The sequence below is a fragment of the Anopheles aquasalis genome, chromosome 2 (genome assembly GCF_943734665.1).
Source record: "Anopheles aquasalis chromosome 2, idAnoAquaMG_Q_19, whole genome shotgun sequence".
NCBI lineage: Eukaryota > Metazoa > Arthropoda > Insecta > Diptera > Culicidae > Anopheles > Anopheles aquasalis.
Genome location: NC_064877.1, coordinates 23,277,501 through 23,285,000, shown reverse-complemented (window position 1 = coordinate 23,285,000; position 7,500 = coordinate 23,277,501). Strand labels below are relative to the sequence as shown.

The window sequence follows — 7,500 nt, the reverse complement described above, 5'->3', positions numbered from 1 at the left end:
ATTAATTAACTTGTTCCCAGCCAGCGTTGCAGCGATTCACGATGCACCGAACCTATTGTCACTTCCGCCCCGCGAACGGGTGCGGAGAAAACGCGAGCGGAAGAGAGTGGGGAAGACCGTTACGGAAGGAGAAGTTTCACTTTTCGAGATTTCTTAGATTCACTTTTGCACGACGCGGACACAGCCAACTGGGCGCGTTTCCGTTTCACTCGGACTTGGACGCCTTTCTGCTAAGCACTTTTTGCACTGAACACAACATTAGTCCATCATCGTTGGTGGTGTCGTTTTTGAAAGAAATGCTGTAAAAAAAGGACCCCAAAAATTGATTACATTATCCCCCATTGATTGTGGAACATATAATCTTCTTCTGGAATATTGATTTCCAGTAATCGAACCGTTGGTGCGCTTCGTTGGTCCAGAAACACGTTGTGCTTCAACGAAATGGAACGCAACACGTGGCCACAACACATGAGCACACTTATGAAGCAGTGCGGCAGGCTGCAAATAGTTACTTCACTTTGCCAATAAACTGCGATTGAACATGTCCGTGTCCGTTTTCCTAAACGACGGGCAGAAGGATGGCAATTAAAGCAGCGTCCTTATGCCGTCGCGTAACTGTTCTTGTACCGATGGAAGCGATTATAAATCAAGACACATGTTCCACTATTTATGGGACCAATGCACGATTGATTTAGGATTTCATAAGCGATGATTTATCGTATCTCGAAGGCGTGCGTTTATTGCCGTGACGGTGCTACGACAAATCATCTTCAATCTCGTATTTGAATCATTTCCACTCGTTGGTGTTGCATTTGGGAATTGAGAATCTGGAAAGAAAAAAGGGAAACAGAATAATAAGATATCAGTTTCATGCATCGTGATTTGTTACCTCGTTTGAGCTAATTATAAAATGCAACTGAAGAAATAGAGAGAACTTAGGAACTTATCACTTCTCACCCGGCCAGAGATTCGTTTAGCTCGCGAATTAATCATAATGAAAGATCAGCTTCAGTTACGTGACGGAGAAGCTCTGGAGAAGATGCTTTCGCACGCGCCACTCGGCACATTGTCTAATTTCGAATTCCAATCGCGAATCCAATTTAACCCGGGTAAATGGTGCAGTTTACTGGTGAGACTACCGAGCAGGAATAGCAAATGCTGTGCGAAGCTGATTTTAATTAAATTTAATTACCAGAACTCAATCACTTTCTCTACACTTCATCCGTTATCTAGTCCGCCCGCCCACACCGCCTAAAAGCCTTGACCTAGGCTCCCACACAATCGTTCATCTTTCTCTTAAACGAAAGCATCTTGGATTCAACTACGCCGGTTCCAGATCATTGGACCGAGTGCTGTAACCCCATGGTGCAGAGATAATTTGAAATTGAAATTAATGATTCCAGCTTTGGATTTGTATGTTACCGTCAATTTCATCGTTCTTCGTGACCAGTAAAATGTTTTAGAGGTATAAAAAAATAAAAAATCAAGAAGTATTACGTAATTCATCTTTAAACAAAGATTGACGAAACGAACAAAATGCAAATTGGACTATTGAACCATTGATTATCCCAGCATCCCAAACCAGCAAGGTCCCACTATTTGATAGATTATTATGTTTATATTTTCGAATGCAAAACCAGTCGCTACCTCATCTATCCACGAGCATCAGCCTCCCCTCCATGCAAACCAAACGTATCAAGGGTTTTGATTTAATTAAATTTATGAACCATCCACTACGAGCCACCACCAACGAGTATCTCCGCGGCACCTGGTCTGGCCCACGGCAGTCCAGGTTGATTAACTGTTTGCCCATCAGGCGAACCTTCACGCCCCATTTGCAGACACCAACACCAGCTCCCTCAGGCCGGCTAATAAACTCGCCGAAAGCAAAATGAATCCCTGCCCACCGGCCACACTGGCTCCGCGGTGCTATTCCTTTTTTCCGATTTTCCTTAAACACATAAACTCACTCCCACCAAACCCACCAACAAATCAGCTGCGGCTCCGATGGAGGGTGCAATTTAAAATGCAAATATTTTGCAATTAACCACTGCCTGGCGACCACCAGCACCATCGTTTTTGGCGGAAGTCCACTGGCGCTCCTCGCCAGTGTTCGCCGGTTTATGCTGGCGACGGATGGACGATGGGGATTTTATGGAGTCTACGGCGCTGGCTGGTGGGACGTTGAATTTGTGGCCAATATTTTCCTGTTTTCTATTTTTCTCCCCCTGTGTTTGGTCTGCGTTCCTGCTAACAAAACCACCGGCCAGAAGGGAAACTTTAGTCAAAAACCACTGACCTGAAAATCTAACCCAGCTCTAGCACTCGAGGTGACCATAAATCGATCAATCGATCACAGTTAGACCGGCGGCGGGGTGGCAACATTTGCTTTCGGTTTTGCAGCCCGTGGCAGCATCCGTGGATTGTTGACCAGAATGTGGGCCGACTGTTTGCCAATCGACGGGTGGATAGGGATCTGCAGTGTTTGCAATCCGAGGCGGTTTCGATATTAGTTTGTGCTGATGACCAGGAACATAACTTTTCGCTGGGCATAAAAAACGGACACTTATTTCAAGATGAACCTTAAACATGAATTGCACTCCTACAAGATCCTATAATCAAAGGGGGTAAATGATTCTGCAATCAAAACCCCGCAAGCAAATGATACTCTTCGAAACAAGCAATCGCATCTAGCGTTGCCCTACATATGCTCACGATTCATGGGGGCAGCGGCAGCCGCTGCAAATGAAGACCACAGAATGGCCTCGTCAGGTATTATGTTCGTCGTGCCCTTCACGAGGCTTTTGTGCCACCCAACGGCGGACGCTCAAACGACTTCTCGCGTTCGGTAAAAGGTCCTTTCCTTTGGCAGAGAAGTTGGACGACTACGGTGTTGGTGATAGTAATTTTAGCACGCAAAATGAAGCGAAGAAATAAGCAGCAACCATCCGTGATGCTGCGGTGATGAATGGGTGACGATGATGATGAGAGACGATGACGCCGAAACCGACGCAGAACGTCATCACGACGAATGCAGTTGCATTCTGGCCTAATGTCGAACAGCTAGCTTTCTATGACCACGAGGCGAGACTTCCGGGTGCATGACGGTGGCCTCTCTCCTTGGCAGCTGATAAAATATGAGCTCATCAGTGCGCCCAGCGATAGATAGAGTGCATAATGCTTTTCAGTCTAATGAGATTTTTCCCATCACTCATGCGCGCATGCGGAAAACTGTTCGTGCACCGTGACCGTGAGATGATGAAACGCAAGAATTGGCCCGGGCCGTCCTGTCCGTCGAAACGCTTGGGTCGAGTTTCCGCCTCGACTGAGGTGGGATGAGGCTTAATGAGAATGGTTTATAAGAAAGCGCATTCATGGCCGTCTCGTCTCGCGATTTGTGCCACTTTTCGAAGGGGGGACCAGTGGTGAGTGAGATGTAAATTCCTACCCCTCCCTTGGCAAGGATACTACATTGTACGAGAGACAAAAGGTCGAAATACCAGGCCATCCTTGGTGCCATTAGGAGGGTGCTAGGTATTGAGTTGTCTTCGTTCGTTTTGAGAAACCGTTGATGGCAGGCGAGATAGCGTGAAACTCCTACCATGTGATAGATTTTGTTTCGCCATCGGCTCCGTACGGTCGCTACCGGTACGACCAATCACGGCCGCCCCTAAAGCACTCCACGGAGATTTATTTATTCGCTGGTAATACTTTAATTAAATCAATCGAAGCGTTACTTTTAATCCTATTTGAAGTGTTACGCCCGCCAGGGCTGGTCGTCCTCCTGCACGTCGTGTGCGTTGGAACAACGTTGGATGTCGGACACAAACGGTATTGGTTGGTGGGTGATGTTGACGATACGATAATTAGTACCACCAACGAACAGCTAAGAGCATCGGTAGAAACGGTCTAGTGAAAATCCCCAACTCCGATCCTATTATGAAGTCGCTGTCAAGTGGCTGCTATCAGCGTCCAGGACCGGAGCCAAGCGAGACCAAGGCTACTTCATTGGCACCATTTACTCACACTCTTCATCCGCAGCAAAAGATTAAGGAAAGAGACTCTTATTTCTGGGTGTGTTGGCATGATATTTCAGAACAAAATCAGTAAACTACGAAATATTTTGAAGATTATATTATTTTTGCAGTGAGAAGCGAGTCAATACATTATATTTTCTTCATTTAAACAATTTTCTTCTCAAAACGTAAAACATGTGTCCTTCAGCACATTAAGAAAATCAGAAGAATTCAACGCAACTCCGGTGAACACGTTTGGTGTTCATTCGATGCGCGCCATAACGTGGCCGTTCCGGGTGATTCCGTGCAGCGGTGCCACGTTTATGTGGCTACAAGGAACAGCATATACTGCAGCATCGTTTGGTGCTGCGCGGCGAATACAAATGCGCCCGTTTAGTGGCTGTGATTGCCCAACGCAAAAGCGTACCAAAGTCATCTCGACGCCATCCGCTGAACCTTAAGCTGATCAGAAGAACTCTCAAAAACATTTCGTTTTCACTGCCCGAACAACACTCCGCTTGTTGTTTCCTTGTTCTGGCACCATCTTTTAGGCTTCATCCAGTGTATGTGTAATTTCAATTTTCTTACCGAAGAATTGCATTAAAGGGCGGCGGGCGCATGAAAGAACGAACGATAAGCGCATTTCGCTCCATTAGGATTCGGATTCATCTGTCTGTCTCATTAAATGCCTTTCAGCTTTTGCTGATTGTATTCTTCGCTCACTGGAAGCTGATGATGAGGGAAAGCAATTTTTGGGAAAACTCAATTAGAACTCAACTTTTGCGAAAGGAAAAGTCTTCCAAAGGAAAAAAAAGGAAAGGAAATCTTTCACACATAGCCCACACATGGGCATAGTACTGTTTACTAGTTCCGGTTACCACTGCTTACAATCATGCAAAAAATGACTATCTCCCACAAAGTAAGTACACGAAATGCTGCCAAATTGCGAGGACGACAAAATGTCGGCAAAACACTTTCCCCCGTTCACCAATAAAACGGTAATGCTTCCGCATTTCGGCCAGCCCTGCCGTAAACGTCTTCACGCAAGAAGAACATGAAACATAAAACAAGCAAGATAATAAAATACATACGCTTCTCTGCCTCGAAGCCAATCAGATAAACGCCACTAAGTTAGATAAAGCCATTTCTCCGTTCCCCAGGCGCTTCGGGGCCTTTTGCTTTCCTCGTCGGCTCGGGTGGAATAGTTGTAAAAACGAAGGAAGGTAACGCAACCAACGCAGCCAGGGAATATAATAAACGTTTCGCTAACTTTCTTCCTGGAGTCTTCCCGCGGTCGCTGCTGGCACGACAACCACGAACGACCGGAAGCGACTCTAAAATTCGCCTTTACTGCCATGTTTTATTTACCTTTGGTGCAACACGAACCACAACATAAACCACGGTGGATTATACGCACAGATAGTACATCCAATGACAGTCGGGATGGGTTTCAGGGATGATGATCAATGGAAAAAGTGTTACTCCCCGAGATAAAACACCGATATTTAAAGGTTTCCCACGTATCATTGCGTTTACTGTTTATGCATTTCGTACAGATAAGTTTTGATCAACAGGATATTTGTTTTATACATATTTTGCGGTTTTCACCCTTGAGAACAGCTATGACGCTCATGATTTGAATACCACACGACACATGTTTGATTATGTTTTATGCTTCAAATCCGGTCATGGTGGGGAAAATGGCGAACTTGCCACCCCTTTTTGTGGCTCGTTTTGGGTGGCTTTCTCTCGCATTCATTCATCACCGTATCACGATCGTAAATTGTGCCTTGTTGTGACAGCAAACACATTTGTCTTCGACCGGATTCCATTGGCTACCTCTTCGCCAAAACCCCCAATGTCCCGTGTGTGTCTGTGCATGTTGGCGCATATCGTCATTTTTCTTGGCCCTGCCCTTCTGCTGCCTCTGCTGAAGACACTAATTTGCTCATGATAATTTTTATTTTCCCATTGTTTACCGTATCGTTCACAGAGGTAATTCCCATTTATCTCCGCTGCTGCTCGTGAGGGGTTGTGTATGTTTGTTCGGGCTCATTTGTTTGTTTTTTCCTCATTCCAAAGGACAACCATGTAATACTCCTCTCTTGTAGTTGATTTTTTGCCCTTTTTGGGCGGAGCTCACATTTTTGGACGGGATTACACCGTTTCCAAGGTGAGATTGTTTGCAAGGAACATGTGAATTTAGTTTTTTTTGTAAAACCAGGCAGTGCTCAAGCTCTTCTGCACAATTGCCTCTTCTACCAATCGTGGTAATCGCAGAAAATGCATCTACCTCACGTGGCCCTTTGTATGGAGAGCCTTTTTCTTGACAAAGCTAAATCAACAACACAAAAAAAACATTGTTTGTACATTGGTGTAAAATAAACAAGGATTGTCTGTTTCGTCAAAGAATAGCTCAAGAGAAAGAAGATAAAAAAAAATCACGAAATGGCAAAAGAAACCCCCGAAGAGGTCATATCATCAACAACAATGGAATCATAAATTTCATGCCACACTTTCCTGCTACCGGAATTGGCCATTTCTCCTCGCTCGCTTTACTCTCTGACGGCCGCGCGTGCTCGAGCCGGCACCATCTTGCCGGGGGAAACGGGGTCGCGTTGCATTACCAAGTGTCGCAATGGCAATTTGCGTGCCAAAACCTTATTCGTTTTCTTTTTGCAACTGCCGGCGCGACCCCTACGGGGCCAATGTTGCGTAGAATGAGCCACGCTGGAGCCGGTTGTAAGCGTGCGCACTTGGGCCAAGTCAGTCCGTCCGCCAGCTCGTCCACCCGGTCCGGTGTTATGCGATCCGATCAGGTGTGGACAATTATTTCGTCTCGAAAAGGTGTTGCAAACACGAGCAAAAAGACTATAAATTAGTCGCCGGGGAGGATTTTAATCCCGTTTGGCGTATGATTTAGTACCGGCGACACTTGACCGCTTACGAAACCAAGCGAGCGCTTGAGCGGTTTTATCACGCTGCTACGATGATGCTTTCGACCATGTCCGACGCGGGAGGATTGCAAATTTATGTCTTATGACCTCCCACATGCTCTGGTGGACGTTTGACCGGCGGCACCGGCTTTAGAAGATGCTTTGCCGATTGCTGGCAACACTTTCTCTCTTGGCGTCGGGCAATGATGTGTGAGAAATAAGAAAATATTATCCTTGCTTCTTCCCATTTTTCGTGTCGACGTTTGGCAAATAACCAAACAACGCTAATGGAGTGTTCGCTAGGCATTCCATTCCATCATACATTCCATGCCGAGGCTGATTGATTGAATGAAGAGAAATTCAATCGGCGGAAGTGATATCCACTTCATTACAGCCTACAAACCGATACTGATCTTATATTTGATTTTTTAATTTAAATTGAATTCCTCTTCCTGTCGTGGACCTACCGAATCCAGGGGAACGCTTCATTGGCGAGCTGATTTCGATTTCATATGCCGAACGAGGTCGAGTTTATTAAGGGTTCTTCT

General features: G+C 45.7%; 1 protein-coding gene across 4 annotated transcripts in view; it reads right to left on the bottom strand.

Annotated features, from left to right (window-relative positions):
- The window catches only part of LOC126581553 (uncharacterized), a 90,014-nt gene that overhangs the window by 24,169 nt on the left and 58,345 nt on the right, over positions 1-7,500 (bottom strand). For all 4 annotated transcript variants that reach the window (XM_050245283.1, XM_050245284.1, XM_050245285.1 and 1 more), the window contains exon 2: positions 1-299. This exon is cut by the window's left edge and continues 239 nt beyond it. The gene's annotated coding sequence lies outside the window, so the exon portion shown is untranslated. The remainder of the gene's footprint in view (positions 300-7,500) is intronic.